At 40.2% G+C, this 16820-nt stretch overlaps 1 long non-coding RNA gene across 1 annotated transcript in view; it reads right to left on the bottom strand.

Moving 5' to 3' along the window:
- LOC131565817 (uncharacterized) overlaps window positions 1-16820 on the bottom strand; it is a 254056-nt gene that overhangs the window by 39382 nt on the left and 197854 nt on the right. The window contains exon 7 of the long non-coding RNA XR_009275481.1: window positions 15035-15192. This is a non-coding gene — a long non-coding RNA (uncharacterized LOC131565817). The remainder of the gene's footprint in view (window positions 1-15034; window positions 15193-16820) is intronic.

Consider the following 16820-nt stretch of genomic DNA (forward strand, 5'->3'; position numbering starts at 1 on the left):
CAGTATTTCACAATCCAACCTTTTTTATTTTCCCTCACTTAAGAACTCCAAGGTCAATAGTCAAGTTTAAAAAATCACACCATGCTTCAACACCATTTTTTTCTTTTTTTTAAAGAGAAGATCCAGAGATGTATTTTCTTGTGCTGCTGCACCTGGAATGCAGCAATTATGGCATAGATATCTCCCCAAGAGCTCTGTCATCTCCCACATCAGCTGTCTTTGCTGTAAGCACTGCAGTACCACGCCTCTGTTCTCTTGTCATCAAATGCATTTCACTTCTATGGATCTTAACATCCTACTAATCTTAAAGGAATTTTCAAAGGAAGCAGCTACTAAAATGAACAACTCCTCCAGAAGTTTAATTACATCTATCCCAGTATCTTCTTTTGCACACTTAAGGCTGAATGCAATTCAGTCTTAAGTGTGAAAATTGATGGAATTACTGTTCAGGGAGAAGGCTGTCACTAGCAGTAAATTGACTGTTTGAACAAACTAGGTACATGGAGCAAACATAAATAATAATTATCAACACACTCTCCCATATGCCAAATCCACAATATCTCAAAGACACAACATAACTGATGGTGCAAACGTGGTCTACTCTAAAACTTATTGGCAGCTCATACTGATGAAATTGCCAGATGATCAGAGAGCTGGAACACCTCTTCTACAAGGAAAGGCTGAGAGTTGTCCAGTCCAGAGAAGAGATCTTGTTACAGCCTTCCAACACCTTAATGGGTAAAAACCTCATAAAAACCTTAACCTTATAAAGAGAAGGGAGAGAGACTTTTTATATAGGCAGATAGTGACAGGACAAGGGACAATGATTTCAAACTGAAAGAGGGCAGGTTTAATTAGGTATTAGGAAGAAATTAATTGCTGTGAGGGTGGTGAGGCACTGGTACAAGTTGCCCAGAGAGACTGTTGATGCCCATGGAAGTGTTCAAAGACAGGTTGGATGGGGCCCTGAGCAACCTGGTTTAGTGAAAAGTGTCCCTGCCCATGGCAGGTGGATTGGGACTAGGTGATCTTTAAGGTCCTTTCCAACCCTAACCATTCTATGATTTCATTTTATATCTACTTTACAACAAGAAAAATCGTGTACACATCTATAGGTGTAGCATCTCAAACTCATGAACTCATTGGCTTACCTATATCTTCATAAACTTGTGGGCTAGTTTGCAAGAGGCATAAAACGTAAAAGACCAACCAGTTAAAATACTAACTTCAGGACATCTGAGTGTAAGCTTTTCTCTGTTCACTCATACAAACACAGAGATTCATTACCAGTAACTGGTGATCGTTCAGAAGCAGGTCAAAATTTCAGAAAAATTTTTGCCATGCATGTATTTGAGTTATTTGATATTTTCTTAATGTAAATAATGAGAATTCTTTCTGACTTCTATTTTTTTTTCTAGCTGTACCTTGGTGGAAACACTTCAAAGTATTGTTTTTCTTCTACCACAGAAACATTCTTTGTGCAGAAAGAAATAAAGGTAGTAAAAATTATATCAGTTGTTCATTTCACAATTCAACCAGAGCTATGCTACAGGGAAGTGAAGCTGAAGGTTAAATTTGGGAATGCGGCAGGACAACCTTTCAGCTGCAAATATTGAGGCAGCTTCCTCATGAACACAAACTAGAGATGACCTCATAAACACTAAAATATTATTTTAACCATGTGAGAAACAATTTAAACACAAAAAAAAAGTCAGTATAATTTCCAAGATGGACCAGTTGCTCTTATTCTTTCAAATCTACTTTGAAACACTCTCTTCTAGGCTCAGTTATTGAGTCCCCAGTGCTGAAGCATCCTTAAAAATCACTCGGTTCAATTGAAGAAGGTCCGTGTTCTCAATCAGAAGTGTCCTCACGCTAATAACGACTCTGAATGGATTTGGAAAGCACTATCCAAGTTGGCATGCACTTTACAGTAACACAGGCTTAGTTTATGCTAGTATTACATGAAATTACTCCAGGGCCCAGGAATGCAGATATGCGCTCACGTTTCCCCACACATGTGAATGCATTCAGATACCTTCATTCTGAAATCCTCTTAGAGGACTTCAACAATTCATTTAAAAGGCTTGTTGAGATTTTCTGGTTTTCAATACACTTCAGTCTCCCTAGTGATTATAATCGGCCCCAAAGCACACAGCTATGTTGGTAGCACTGCTAAATCCCACTCACCAACTGCATGCTTTTTATCCTAACATGAAGTCAAAAGAACAGGCACCTAGATTTTGCATATTTTCAAGAAAATTTCCAAACATCGTTTGATGTTAACAAGACAAAAATATATATCTATATATGGATGTTAATTTTGTGATTCCAGAATATGTTTCTAATATTTTATTTAAAACTCATAAAATTAAAATCTTACTGTTATACTTCTTGTCTTTGAATAGCGTTTCCTTTCTAAACTCTCATTGTCATTAAAACTAAATTAAACATTTACAACACGTTTTTAGAGACATAAGGAAACAATTTATTTGTGCATACACTTTCATAGCAGGCACCCCTTGAATAAAAATTGGAAAAGAAAAGGCAGTATGATTCAATTTCATCATATCATTATTTACTAATTAATAAAATGTTCCCTCTGGATTCAAATACAGCTTTCTGCAGTCATTTTTCACTTTAAATAAGAAGCACTACTGCAGTATAAATTCAGTGCTTTTACACAAAGGTAAGGCCAAGATGCAATTTGTGCCACAATACAAAATGTGACTACTAACAACATTATCATGTACAGTTCAGTGAATGGCAGCACTCTTCTATCTTTGGTGCACCCTGCATTCCAAATCACAGAATCATAAAACAGTTGTGGTTGTGGTTGTAAACACCCTTCCAACACCCCTGCCATGGGAAAGGACACCTTCTACTAGACCGGGTCTGTCAAACACTCATTCAACATGATTGTTGACAGAAAAGAAGCATCTACCAGCTCTCTTGCCAACTTGTTTCACTGCTTCATCATTTTCATAAAAAAATTTCTTCCTTAATATCTAATCTAAAGCCACCCTCCTTCATTTTGAAGCCATTTACTCGTGTCCAACCACTACAGGCCCTTGTACAAAGTCCCTCTTGAGCCCTATTGTAGACTCCCCTTAGGTACTGGAAGGCTGCTCTAAGGTCTCCCCAGAGCCTTCTCCAGGCTGAACAACCTCTCAGCCTGTCTTCAGCCTGTCTTCTGATCATATTTGTGTTCCTCCTCTTGCTCGAACAGGTCTGTATCATTTTTATGCTGGGGACCCCAGGGCTGGATGCAGCACTCCAGGTGGGATCTCATGAGACCAGAGTAGAGGGGCAGAACCCTTGAATGTGGTGTCCACACTTCTGTAGATGCAACCAGAATATGGTTGGCTTTGTGGGCTGCACCAGCTCATGCTGAGCTTCCTGTCTATCAACACTCTCAAGTCCTTTTCCTCAGGACTGCTCTCAATCCATTCCTCAACCATTTAGCCTGTATTTGTGTCTGGAATTGCCCCAGTCTGGGTGGAGGATCTTACACTTGGCCTTTTTGAGCTTTGAGATTAGCAAAGGCCCACCTCTTAAGCTGGTGAAGGCCCCTCTGGATGGCATCCCTTCCCTCCAGCATGTTGACTGCACTGGACATTCTGGTTGTTGGCAAACTTGCTGCTGGTCCACCAGTCCCACTGTCCATGTCACTGGCAAAGATGTTAAACGGTGCTGGCCCCAGTACTGACTCCTGAGGAACACCACCCATCATTATCCTCCACTTGAACATAAAGACATCGATTGCAGCACTTTGAGTGAAACTGTCCAGCCACTTCCTCATTCACCACGTGATCAATCCATCCATCAAATCTGTGCCTCTCCAATTTAGAGGATGTTATGTGGTATTGTGAAATGCTTCGCACAAGTCCAGGTGGATTACATCAGTTGCTCTCCCCTTATCCACCAATATGGTAACCATGTCACAAAAGACTACTAAATTTGTCTGGCATGATTTGGCCTTAGTCAAGCCATGTTGGCTGCCACCAGTCACCTCTTTATTTTCCTCATGACTTAGCACAGTTACCAGGAGGATCTTTCCCATGATCTTGCCAGGCACTAGGGTGAGACTCACTGTCCTGCAGTTCCTCAGGTCTTCCTTTTTACCCTTTTATGTTTCCCCTTTTCCAGACAGTGACAACCATAACTTTTGAAATATGATGATCATTTGCAGTCATTTACTTGTAAATTTCCAAACTTTTCGAGTCCTTTTAAAGCCCTTCCCTGTCCCTTGTTGAAGTTACTCTGGTCCTATACTTTGAAATTAATGGACTGTAAAAGACTGGGTGTGTGAGGTGACAGTAGAATGAACAGACATTGGGTGCAGAAGGTGACTGATGAGCTGACGCAGTGGTCATCCTGTTGTACATCTGGACCCATGAGGTCCTGCACTTCAACTAGATGTGTTGGAGATACCATCATATTCTCTTCCCAAAGCAGGTATTTGCTACAGTACTAAGGCTGAGACAACCAAAGATACTGAAGAGTCATCGCTGGACAGGACCTCTTAGTCACCCCACTACTCCAGTGACACACAATTCAGTGATCCTAAGTCAGCCCTTGGGTAGCCCTAGGGTAGCCCTCTTCCCAGAAAAACCCTTCTGTTGAGGATATGTTGCCTATAATACCTTCCTCCCTGCTGCAACAAAGCCTCTGCTCCATGGGATTAGATGAGCTGCTTGAATTCCCTGTACTTCTCAAGGGGAGGGGGAGCTGTCCAGAAATGGTTGGCTCTTGGTTCTCTCAGAGGACAGGAGAAGGAGGAGTAAAAACTCCACTGATCAGTCAGTTGTTTCTTTTTATTGACAATGTGCAATATTCTTATAAATCTGTCACCTGCAGGACAAGACAATTACCTGAAGAGCTAAAATCTACAATCTACTCTCGGGTCACAAGCAAGGCTGAGATATCTAGGTAATATCAGAGGCACAATCACCTACAGAGAGGAAGCAGACAGAAAGAGGATGATAAGCACCACAATTTGCTTATATAACAACAGGGGACAGAGAGCCATATATCTTCAGCAAAATAGCATCTCGCTTCCTCCAAGAAATTGAACTATAATCTCAGCTGACATAATACAAATCTTCTGAGTATTATTTTAGCATGAGGAATAATCTTACTGCCAGCTTTGTTTCTGTGATGTGTCTGCTTTCCAGTTGCTCCAAACGGCTGTTCAGAGATGCTCAGGCAGAAACTGTTTGAACAGGGACTGGAAAAATTCGTGTGATAAACCAGTGTGAAGTATAGGTCTGTGTTCATTGCCTCCTGTGGAAGTAACAGAATTAATTATTTAGCTGCTTATGGCCTTTGAACCTTAAGGGTTATGATCTGAACAAGAATACACCCTGTCCCTGAAGTTCACTGAAATGCAGATGCTGAAGCTATGAGGTTAATTCCCTTCCATAAAGGCAATCAAAACACCCTGATGGCACCTGGTGAACATTAAAGGCAGCTTTGGTTTCAAAGTCAGAAGCCCTTGGGAAAAACAGAGGTGACATTTGTCAGGTCACTCTTTGCTCTCCAAACATTGCTTTCCTCCTTTCTTTCTTTATGTTTTCATTAACACTATCAAGCCTGACAAACATTTTCCTTCTTTTTTTCCTTTCTTCTCCCTCTCTCCCTGTCTCCCTTGATTTCTTCCACCATCTGTACCAGCCTGTTCTACCCTTACCCTGTGAAAACTTGATTAAGAGAGTGAGCTCATTTATATGGTAAAATAGCAAACCAGAGCTGGTAAAGCCAAGCATATCTATTTTGTAATCTTCACATGGCTGTTCTCATGTGCATCGGCCTTTAGTCAACATCCATGCAATGTTATGCAAGGAAAGCAATTCCTGTACCTTAAAGCAGAACCACTACCCATGTGGCTCCTGAGGGTGAAACACGTAGGGAACAGCTTTTAAGGGAAAAGTGAAAAAAAACACGACACTGAAGCAGCTGGTCTAGGAGTTTGTTTTCGAGAGAGGTTACTGGCAGGAAAGAAAAATAAAGGAGTGGGGGAAGAGGAGACTTCTCCCTACAAGGAGATTCTTCTCAACAGTTCAGTGGTGGTGAGTTCACATCCTAAGCCAGAAAGACTCAGACCCCCCTTCACAGATGTCACACCCATCCAACCTTATGTAACAGAGCTGAAGATGGTCCCAGTATCTATGTAAGCTGCACTCGTGGCAATTCTTAATTAAACACTTGAAAAGTCATTACATTTCATCACTAAATAAAACAGTGTTTCAAAGCTGGAAATACCTTGTAGAAGTCAGAACTGCTGTACTGCTTCTAACAACCCAGCACAGCAGAACTGAAGCTGCCTCCTTTCATGGGTCTAGGCATCTATGCCTGTTATTATCTGTTGGTGAAAAGGAACAGCATGAACATATGTTGGCATGGCAATATAGGGGGAATTTGTTCCCAAGCAGACCCTTACCCTGTAATTTTGTATATCTGTGAATACACTTAATCAAGAAGTCTACTGTATTTTAATGGATGAAAAAGTGCCTTTTCCTTAGAAAGGATTGCTACAGTGATTAACATCACTCCTTCTTAAAATCCTGCTATCTCTTACTTATGTGTAAAGATAAAATAACTGAATAAGCCCTTTAATTTAAACTGAGTTTCTTCATACACTTGTTCAGAAGCAAGGTTTAGACTGCAGCTGGAAGGATGGTACACATGCATGCTGTCCTCCAGGCTCTGAGAGAATAAACTGCTACAGGCAGGTTGAAACACACCTTAAACTTAATTTCTGGAGACATTAAACTTTTGAGATCCCACCTACAAATAATAAAGACATCATTCTGCCAATAGTCATAAGAGCATGCCCAAGACTGGAGGCACTGACCATCTCCACAGTCCTTGGATCTCCTCCTCTGCCCACCTCCATATATCAAAATAATTTGATCCAATATACTACATCTGCTTAGCAAAATCAGGGCTAATAGATATCCTACATAAATCACCTATATCCTGTATAAATCACCAGAAGCTGACACTGAATTCTCCTCTCATTTGTGCTCATACAACCCAGAAACATTCTAGCAAATTCCCAGGGGCCAATTAAGCCAGCGATACCCTTCCACACTTACCTAGACACAGAGTAAAGTACAGAGTATTTTCGCTACACACAGTCAATTTATTTACAGGTAGGTGTTGGCATACTACTACAAAACACTGAGACACCAAAATAAAGAGGGCTGGGTAGGGTAAGTCTGAGTTCACCTTTTAAGGAACGAAAACAAGGGGCAATATTGGTGCTTAAAAAAAAAACCCAGCACTAAACGGACATGAAAGCAGTAGCTTTGCAAGAACTTTTCCCCACAGCAAAGCATCCGTCTGTGCTTCAAAAATTGACCAAAACTCTCATGACTGATCTAGCCAACTCTGCTTTTGCCTTGACACAGCCTCGGTTTTCCCTCTCTCTCTCTGTTTATAACTGGTTGACACCTTAAAAAGCATGGCATTTAGGAGAGGGTGCTATATGGACATCTGCAACATTTTATAAAATCATTCTCCTTGTTCTTCTTTCTATTTGTTCTACCCCAAAGCACCTGTGAGAGACAAGGATGGTTATAGGTGGCGGTGTGAGTGCTGGAGCTGCAGACTAGAATTTATTTCAGGAGGTAGACCTGATGTACACAGAGCATGGGCCAGGCACTGGTGGCTGCCCCACGGCAACGTGACAGTCATCTGGTGTCACTGTGAGCTCTGCCACCTGCTCCAACGGTGCCAGGAGCTGAGGGCTGTCCCTGATTGATGTGTGCTCCTGGGCCCCTGCGGGTGGAGGATGTGGGCTGGCCCCGCCACCGCACCGACCTGAGCTTCCCTCTGACATTGCATAAGACAGACCAAGACTCATACCTGCCCACCCACATAGACAAGCCAGCAGATATAAAAATACATGACCTTAAAAAACAGCACACAATCTCTCCATTTTAATTTTTTTTCCCCCTTTCTCACCAGCACCAGCTCTGCAGACTCAAAATCAAGTTACACACACAAACAGGGTTGGGCTGTTACCTCCACATTTGCTACCACATTCCTATGGCCACCCTCCTGGAAATTCCCTCAGATATTTCTAACTTCCCACTTCTCTATTTAATTACAAAAAATAAAAAAGGGGAGGTGGGGAAGGAAAAAAGGGAAAAAAATGCACTATTCTCTGTATGAAAAGTACAACTTTGGCTGAAGAAAGTATCTATAAAATAGAGAAGGACCAACTTTTCAAGTTTACAAAAACAACCACTTCTACCACATATACTCACCTATCTCCTGAAAGGAAATTCACTGCTCAGAAATCTGATATTCCACATGTTCTAATTAAGGAAAAAGGAAATAGCTTTCAGTTTCTTGTGCAAGGGCCAATGAACATAAGTCAAACACTCACCTAAAACCAAGAAAACACTTCAAAAAGAAGTAAAACAAACATTCTGCTAATTTCCCAGATGTATTTCCAGCAATGTTTCTGATATAGACCCAATGGGTAGGAAAGAGGAAAATAATTTAGTAATGTGGAAGATATACCTTTATAACACATCCTCAGCCCTTATTATGCATTTGTGATGGAGGGATTTTCTCTTCTCTGCTTTAGCAGAGCTCCCTGACATAAAATGAACAGTGTCACATCTCAAAAACGCTACTTTCTGAAAAGCATTATCGTTCTCTGGCCATACTTTTTCCTGTAGCACCTCTTAAATGCTTAAATAAAGTCAACAAGAGTCAAGGTTTACACAGTAAGTCTTCATTTACACTCTGAAGTTTCAGGAAGAAAGCATTCCTCCTCCATGTTTTTAGGAAACTCCAAGACTTCCTTCACATTGAAAAAAACACTGTCTGTGATGTAACCTTGTTGCTTTGCTTGCTTCCAACCAGCTGAGTGATGGTGAGTATTCATCACATTTGTACCAAAGAATAAAAAAGAAAAGCACTAACCAGAAATATAATTTACATGCACATTTCCAGTTCCACTGAACATCACAGCTACCTGCCCAAGTCTGGCCCCTTTGAGGTCATTGACAGTGCTGAAAGAAGGCAGGTTTTAAAATTAGGGATTGTTACCAAGGATTGTTCATTAAACAAGTCAGCTATGGGGGTTTTTTCTAAATCTAGAAACTAAAAAGAACTTCAGGTTTTCAAAGTGAATGCACTTTATTCTATTTCAGCCAGTGAAATTGGAAAGGAGACAGTGACAGGAAAGAGATCACTTGTTGAGAGACAAGCCCTGATGCCAAGACATGGCCATGCATCCTTATGCACATTCTGCCTCAGAGTCAGCTGCAGCAACAATAATTGGGATGCAAAGGTACAAATAAGAAATGTAACTCTTCTTATCTATTATATTCCACCACTGCTAGTGCAGTGTAAGACACACTGTTCTTTAGATGCTAATGCTATGGGACATCTAGCCCCTTCCATCTTGTTTTGCAAAATACAAGCCACCTTTAAAAGCAGAAAGTAAATGCTAGCTTCCTTTCTCAGTGTGTTTTATTTGTTGATCATTTCCTGGGAAAGTGCTAAACACTTCTGCTAAAAAGCATTAATCTGAAAATACTTTACAGCTATGGGCTATGTTACACACCAGGAAAAAGCAAAGAGCTCCGGGATTTTTACAGGTTGTGCCTATGAAATACATTCAGAGAAATTTCAATTTTGCATCTTTAACACTTTCTGTACCTTAGCACTGTTAACAGAAAAAATAGACATAATTCTGTCTGAATTAAAATTATGGTGAGAATAAATCCATTATTATCATATATATTATTATTATCATTAGAAGTACTAAAACAATTTTTATACAGCACCTTTTTATTCACAGAAGTCAAGGCACCTTGCTTATTGTTCTCATTTTACAAATGTATGACCTTGGGAACTTTGAGATGCAGTTTCTTTATTAAGGTCATACAACATGCCACTGACAGACCCTGGGACACAGCACAGGCTCTGCAGTCCTTCCAGAAGGTAGGCAACAAAGCTAGATACTCTGGTTTTTTTCCTTTTGTGTATTTTGATCTGCCTCATTCAGCACTTAACATAGCACTGCTTCAAATCCTGGCTTTGCAGGAACACAACTGCTTTTTTTCCCTAGAACTGCCCTGCTTTGTGCAACACTGAACATCTGCATGTACAAACACACTCAACCTCAATTTGTGCCTGAAGAGTCATGCTCCCCCTGCTATCACAATTACCACTAGAGTGCATATTTGGAAAAAATAGATGAAAAAATACTCAAAAGTTTGAGATTCTGCCCTGTCTTTTTTCTGGCAGGGCAAAAATGTAGCATACTATTGCAGTTTTTTCTCTTGGTCAGAGTGCATAATGCCCCAATCATATCTACAAAAGTAGCATTTTTTAAATAATTTGTATTGGTTGTGAATGTATTCTACCCCTAAGACAGCAGCACCTTTGCCTTTCACCCTCAGCTGAGCTAATAAATGCAGGCTTGGAACTGACAAAAGACAGCAAATATGTCAAAAGCAAAAGAAAAAAAAATCCAAGCCACAAAGAGCTACACATTTCAGGAATAATAAAAAAGCTCACAGTGATTCCTCAATTGCAGATGATATCAGCAGAATGTCATAACCATCTTTTTCCCCCCACCTCCATTTCATCTTGAATACCTGGGACTGCCAGAACTCCCTTTAACAGAGCAGAAATTTCCCTGCCAGCTACAGCTGTTGAAAGCTTGAGCCAACCAGCCCAACACAGCTGGATGAATTATAGTAAGTTATAACAAATTCAAGGACCTTCAGCTACCAGCTGTACATGTTTTCACTGCAGAGGTTCCTCCACAAATGGAAAAGTTGTACAAGTCTGTCCTCCTGCAATCCAACTGAAGCAGGAAGAAGCATCCTTTAGTCTCACAGAAAAGTTCTACAATTTGCAGTGTGAGCTCCACAACAACGTCTTTGCATTGCATTGCATTGTCTTTTTCTTGCCCTTACAAAACTTCCCAAGCCAGACAGCAGCTCCAGATTACAAGGCCCCAGTGTGTTGGCACTACTGAGTGAAAGACTGAGTGGATGCAGTAACCAGAGCCTGCCCAGCCCTACACAACCTCCTCCTAAGCCAGGTGTTTTCCTTTGCCTGGAAAAATGTCATTAAACTGGAGAGTAGCAAACACTGTGGTGTTTAATCTTGTGGCTAATAGCAGAAAGGTTTTTTGTAGTTGGGATTTCAAAGCAAGGGGCCTGAGAAACAGGAGATCTTTTAAAGCTCCTCTGCCTATAGTTTGCTGAACTTACACTTTTGAGACAAAATGCAAAGTTTCCTCATCTATTCATCTACTAAAAAAACCCAACCAACTCATATTCCTGTGCAGCTGTAATACCAGGGACTTTGGAAGTACTTCTCTAAAGTTTCACTGTGCATTTTCTGACAATTAACACAATAAATCAGTTATGAGCTTTTTCAGACTCAGAAATAAGTATCAGCTATTCAGACACATCTGCAATTACTGTGGCAGGACAATGAACACTATGTGAATTGTCTTGCTAAGCAAAAAACAAGTGGAAGGGATGAAATAATTATCTTACATCAAACACATAGTCAGATTCCAGCTCATCTTCCTGCTCATGTCTCTACACACTCTCAACACAGAAGAAATCTCATCTTTTAAGCAAGTAAACACATTTAGGTCCTAACCAAATTAGAAACTCTACAGAGTCAACAGATTATGATCTCATCACTTTTTTTCCCCCTCTCAAGCATTTCCTTTCCAAACTGAATTGAATTAATTTGAAAAAAATTTAAGCACAGAATATATTGAACTCTCTGGAGGAGGCAAGTTTCTCAGTCATGACTACACTACACTTTCAGTCTGGTTTTAATTTGACTTAATTTATGAGCTTGATTTTAAGCAAACACAGAAACCTTGTAAGAGTGGATGCCGCAGTACTAAATGGCATACTATTAAAAACCAACAAATATAAATGCATTTTAAAGAAAAAGAACTCTCCTGTCTTGAGCTAAATGTAGCATATAAAGAGTTAAATTTAGAACAATAAACCATTACTTTTTTTTTTCCCCCAAAGGCAAGAACTTGTAATTAACCCTCAAGGAAAATCATCAACTTCCACATTGCTCAGTTCTCTGTCCTTGAGACATTTATGGCAAAAATAAGCCCTGTGAGGCCCCACGGTGCAGGAACGCCCAAGTGCAGGTGTGTCTGTGGATATTTGTCTAATTCTTTTTTTCAACATTTCCACACTGTGGCTGCTTATCTAGACTGTCCTCTCCTTTCTATATTAATCTCTGTTTATTCTCCTGTTTGGCAGTGACAAAAACACTCACACGCTCCCGTTTATGGCCCTCTGGATCCTGCCTAGTAGCTGTGCTTTGACTCAACAAATTTCAGGAAAGTCAGTGCTGAGAAGAAATGTGCAACTTCCCAGACACATCGCTCTGGAAGGAAATGAGCTGTGCTCTGTAGGGAAAAGGAAATTGCTTTGGAAGTCTAGACCGAACCCTTCCTTTTCCATCCCTCGTCCTGTTTCCCCCTTGAATATATGTAAGACAAAACAAAAGGAAACTGAAGGATGAAAAAGAATGATCGGGCAGAGTTTCCACCTCTGTGTGTAATAAAAACACAGGTGGGTGTGGATTTAAACACCAGCCAAACATCAGCTAGAGGAAAGGCAGGAGAGACACACGACTACTGAAGCACCTCAGAGACAAGGGTGTTGGCAGCATCTGGCAGAGCAAAATGGGAATCAGCAATGTGGTGAAAGGCAATATATTGTAGGCAGCCACTCTGATCCTCCTCTAGGATTTGTCTTTAGAATGCAGTGAGTAATGCAGCTGCTGATCTAGTTGCCTGTGATTGTGACAGTGAGAGGGAACAGGCTGCAAGGTATTTAGCAAATTTCCTTTGTTCCACCAAACCGAAGACACAGTAAGAAAAGCAGGTACGAAATAGGACTAGAAGGGCAGAGAAGCTTGAAACAATCAATTGAACTCAGCTGCATTTTAGAAGAAGTCCATGGAGACTCTATGAACAAAGATAGAGGTCAGACAGTTTAACCAACAAGGCCTCAATTTGGCAGGGAATGCCATCAATATAAATAATGAAGCAAAAATATAAGTATATTATAAAAGAAAATCAAGAAATCACCATGTAAGTTTGGTACGATTTGATTCAACTGTGGACCAGAAAATGCAAGAGCAATCTAAGTGAATTTTCCTAATTCAAAGAGCAAAACACTGACCAAGGGAATGGACAAAGAACTTTCTGGGTAGTGAGGAAATATGATCAATGTGGGAAAAAAGTCTGACTATAAATTTAAAAAATATTAAATGTTATGACAGAGGAATTTTTAAAACACCTGCACAAGGGGCACCAAGGAAAGCAATCCTGTGAAGGAGAAAGCAAGAAAATACAGGTGCCTGTGGGCATTTAAACTAAACTGCAGCGTGGTCAAGAACTAAGTTTTTCCACAGGCTTCCTTTACTTCCTGCCTAAATGAAAGGATATGTTTTGTTTGAGTTTGTTTGAGTTTGATAAGAAGCTACAAAAGGGGAAAGAGTGGGAAACCAATCCATCATAAAATTCTCCTGGTGCGCACCTTGGGAATTCTGCACAATCTGAGTACTCTGAATTCATGCTGAAGAGATTCACTGCAGCTTATGTGACCTTCCCCCCTCACGCACATATAGGAAAAGGACTCCAGAGTTACATCAAGTGAGCAGTGGGGCTGCAAGATCACAAATTTCTCATACCCAAGGTGAGAGCTCAGGCACTGCCCTTGGTCTGTCTTCTCACAGACGTGTAAACCAATACACAAGGCAGCACTCTCAGCATTTTCTGTCCCACTCCCTAAGGAATAAATATGAAAAGACAACACTTTAAACCACCCTTCAGCCCTGCTGGCACATGTCTCCATATGGAGCAGGGGAGAGGAAAGGGAAGAAGTGATGGGACAACGTATCAGCCAAGAGTTCACAGGGAGGAGTGCTGCAAACGCCTGCTGAAATCACACCACTCATATCCCGAGGTTATACTGGCCTACAGCATGTGCTGGAGCTTAATGTTTAGTTTATTAGTTGTGCTACTTTCCAGTCAAAAAAAAAAGAAGAAGAAGAGAGAGAGAGAAAAAAAGGAGAGAGGGGTTTGAGTTTGTTTTCTTTCCAACCAAGTGCAGGAAAGAAATTTTATTCCTTAAGGAAAGTTCTCAGGAGTGGGAATGAATGTGAGGATTGTATGTCTGAATCATCCTGTTAATTCCCTAAATCCCACACCATGTGGAGTTCAGATAATGTTTTCAGCTAGGAAACTTTTTAAAAAAATAATTTCAATTTATTTTTCTAAAAGGAAGAAAAAAAAAGAAAGAAAGAAGTGGTTTAGAGCTCCTCCCTTCCTAAATCACATTTGGACCCAGAAAGACCAGTTTTGTTTTTGAACAAAGTCAGCAAATTGCCCCTAAGCTGGTCGGTTCCAGTAATTGGCATTCAGGGTAATAACAGTCCCTCATTTGGTTTCCCCTTTGCCAGACCAAAAATAGCCATTCAGCCAAATTCTTCCCAAAAGTGTTTATTTCAGCTGAAGGAAGTACAGTTAGGTTGCAGCCACATCTTTCCCACAGCTGGAAAATGAACACCTCTATACATCGTGTAGATGTTTTCCCACCCCTATCTATGTACACAGAGTTACAACTAGACATATTAGATATTCAAAACAACTAAAAGCACCTCCTCCCTTTCTTGTCAGGAACAGCAGCAACAGAATTACTTTTATCAGATGCTGCCTGTAAAATATAGTCTTTGTGTTGTTTACAGCATGTTGGTAATGCACTAGATGAAAAATACCCATTTGCCCTACAATAACTGGAAACTTATGGTGATTACAGGGACTAATAAATCAATATAAAAGCACCTTTCATATTTATTTCAGGCAGGTACATAGTTTCATCCACCTAAAAAGCATAAAATCATCAACATCACAGGAAGTTTTCTGGAAGTTCATTTGAAGCACTTCCAGGTAACCAGCTTGGGCATGCCAAGTAGCCACAACATTATTCAGTGTACTTACAGCACAGAGAGCCTCAAGTGCAGAGGCAGTGTGAAGCTTGATCTGCACAGTCCTTCCAAGACACCCCACCACAAGGACATTGAGGATGCTGCTGAGAGCAGGGACTGTACAGCAGTATTGGCCTTGACAGCTGGTAAAGAGTGATCCATCTGAATCCCCTAAGAGAATAGAGATATCACATAAAAGAGATTTGAACAATAATAATTTAGAACTGTTAAAAACAGGTATTTCCACCACTATGGCTACTCATGTCCCCTCCCAGTCCTTCCAGAACAGGAGAATCACACCTGAGTTTCATCCCAATACATATAAACCAGCATTTTTCCCAGAGCTTGGAAAGGAAATGAGTGCCAAGGTTGGGCATAGGAGAATAACATGGAGTTCACAGAGAGAACTGTTTCATAACTTTTGAAAAATTTAGCTGAGTGAGTCTACTGCAACAAGAACATTAACTAAAAGAAGCAGCTGAAAACATTTTTTCTGCCCGTGGTCACTCAGCATGAGACAGTGGAAGGAAATAACAGTGAGTCAGTTTGACATAGGATGGAGCAAAATCTGAAGCAATACTGGATATAAACCCCAAGAGATAAAGGCCAGAGTAAGCTACTGATGAATCTTGATGAAGTCACATCCAAAAGAAATTGATCTCTTAACTCTGGTCTCCAAACTACAATACATTTCTTGAATTACATAGCTTTAAGTTAGATTTAAAAATGTAGTAGGAAATGAAACATTTTCACTTGTTACATTTCTCTTCTAAAAATGGATAACATGCCCATAGAGTTTCAATGCAAATGAGACAATATGGTAGCTGTTGTTGCATCTACAGAACTGCATTTGTGTAGATACATATATATGTGTATGCACACAGTATAAACCAATTTTATCTCCACACAAATTATATAAGGCTTGTTTCAGACCTGAGAAACTGGGATTCCAACAGATATTTTTCTGCAACAGGTCATGTAATAGAAGACATTTCTTCACTGATCCACATGGTATTAGACACGCCATTTCCATTGTAATCGTATTTGCAATCATGCAACACATGCTTATTCCCCCTCCTTCTTTTCAATTATCTGACATACGTCAGTTGACTGAAAATAATTACTCATTATCAACTCATAAAAAAAGCCATTCTCAACACATTAAAAAAAAAAAAAAGTAAGGTGTTCTTCTTAATAACCTTCTTGGCTTCCTAAACAGCACTTAAAAAAATATGTATTTAATTTCCCTGAAAACAAAACAGTAGTATTTATGTTCTGTACATAAGCAAAGGATAAAACTTCACAATGCAACTCTTTAAAGCCCCATAATTTACACTTTGGTGTCATAAACCAGCAATAAAATATTTTAGAGATAGCCATAAAATTGTGATCCAAGTTCTTCCTTTCCAAAATCTCTGCTTCAACTCAGCTGTTAGAGTCTGAGCTGTTAGAGTTTGATCAGTGGCAAAGTTCCCATATAGTCTGAACTGTTCCAAAGTTTGCCCATTTTCTGATGGAGCCTCCCAGCTCAGGTTCAGCCCCATTCCTGGAAGGGGCTGGACATTTTGCTGCAAATGCTTTCACCTAAAGAAGCATCTATCACTGAACCCTAACTGCTAGAGGGCTGGTCTCGTAGAAGAGTTTGCCTCAGTTCTGAATTTCACTGTTTCCAGAGCCTGCATCTCTGAGGTGATCAAGCACTGCACCAACTAAAGCCAAAATTTCCCCCACTTATCTGAAACATGATAATCTGTGAAATCTTTGAGTCTTACCCATTAACAGATCCAGTGAATCTGAGA

The sequence above is a fragment of the Ammospiza caudacuta genome, chromosome 1 (assembly GCF_027887145.1).
Source record: "Ammospiza caudacuta isolate bAmmCau1 chromosome 1, bAmmCau1.pri, whole genome shotgun sequence".
Taxonomy (NCBI): Eukaryota; Metazoa; Chordata; class Aves; order Passeriformes; family Passerellidae; genus Ammospiza; species Ammospiza caudacuta.